Source organism: Solanum stenotomum, chromosome 11 (assembly GCF_019186545.1).
Source record: "Solanum stenotomum isolate F172 chromosome 11, ASM1918654v1, whole genome shotgun sequence".
NCBI lineage: Eukaryota > Viridiplantae > Streptophyta > Magnoliopsida > Solanales > Solanaceae > Solanum > Solanum stenotomum.
The window spans coordinates 29,532,370-29,534,088 of record NC_064292.1 but is presented as its reverse complement, the minus strand read 5'-3'; positions in this window follow the sequence as shown (position 1 = coordinate 29,534,088).

The window sequence follows — 1,719 nt, the reverse complement described above, 5'->3', positions numbered from 1 at the left end:
TGAGAATGCAACAATTAATCTGATAATGATGCATTCATAAACTGAGGCATGTAAAACTGAATACTGAAATATCTGACCTAGCATGTGTAATTCAAGAACTAAAGAAATACATAGCTAGGGTTCTGAAATTCATGCGATAAACTGAGCAATAACATGATAATCTGATTTGGAACATTTAAATAACTAATTCATGATGATCTGCTATAATTCTAGAAACCCTAGGTCTGTTCATAATCATGGAATCAAGAATTTGACTGAATTCTAGGGACCTAATGGGCGAAAGGAACCCACTAGTGAAATCCCACATACCTGGTGACGAATTCCACGGAGAAATCTTTCGTTTTCGGGGCTGGAACTGAAGAAACCTCGCTGCGTTCTTGAACTAGGGTTCTTGACCTTTTTCTCCTCTCTTGCTTCTAATTTTCTAAGTTTGATTAATGATTTTGACTAAGGTAAGTTCTAGTTATGTTTCTAGGATTAAACTAATTAAAACCTCATGATTTAGGGTCTAAACGACTTATCTTAGGGGTTAAACGAAATAGGAAAAGACCAAAAGACCCCTGAATTAACTGCTGTCGGAGTGACCTACGGATTGGACCTACGAGCCGTAGGTCAATCTACGGTCCGTAGATTGCGTCCGTAAGTCAAGCCTGCTCGACAGGCCTTCACTAAAACGAGCATAATTTTTTATTTGGAGGTCAGAATTTAGCAAACTCGGTGGCGTTGGAAAGATAATTCAATTATCTATCTAACCATAATTCATGGGACACATAATTCGTTTTGTGGTAAGAGTTATGACCATCTGAAGTTGACCCATCAATATTTTTCAGCTAACTAGCTGCTAACCTCATCTACAGTCAGACCTACGGACCGTGGATCGAATGACGGTCCGTGTTGGTCAACCGTAGTTCGGGACTGAAGCTGGGATTTTGGGGCATCGATCCACGGGCACGAACTACGGTCCGTGACCTGACCTACAGACCGTAAGTCCGGCCGTGGGTCAACACTTAGCCAAATTTTCTGACTGAGTTCTGGGGAAGTTTTTTGTCACGAACCACAGACCTACAGGACGGACCGTGAGTCCATCTACGGTCCGTAGATGGTGTCCGTGATTGCCACCTGTAACACCAGAAATCTGAAATCTCTATTTTCGGATACGGGGTGATACAATAAAGGTGTTTATGTGAAAGGATTTCTCACATATGTACACACACACATGAATGAATGAATAAGGCTATGATAATCTAGTGAAAGTGAGTCTCTTGATAGGTTTCTGTCACGACCCGAGAGCACCCCCTAGTCGTAACCGGCGTACTCGACCTCGAAGAGCTCTAATACAAGCCTCTTAGCATTCATTCATCGCATAGACACTAAAACCATAAGGAATTAAAAACTTTATTTACCAAGAAAACATTTCATAAAAAAGAAACAATAGCAAGCGGAAGACTTTCTAGACTTTATACATGATGTCTCAAAACCATCTAATACTTTAGAGTACAAAATTCTGGACCAATCCCATACACAACTTAAACAATACTAAAAAGACATAAAAGAACATATGGGGTATTGTCCTCGAATATATGAGGACTCACCAAGTCTTCATCTTCAACACTTAGAAACCTATCAAATAGCCATGACATGTCATCATCTCCAAATCCCTACACTTTAGTCCAAAAAGGGAAAGAAAGGGGTTAGCACAATTAAGTACTAAGTATGGAG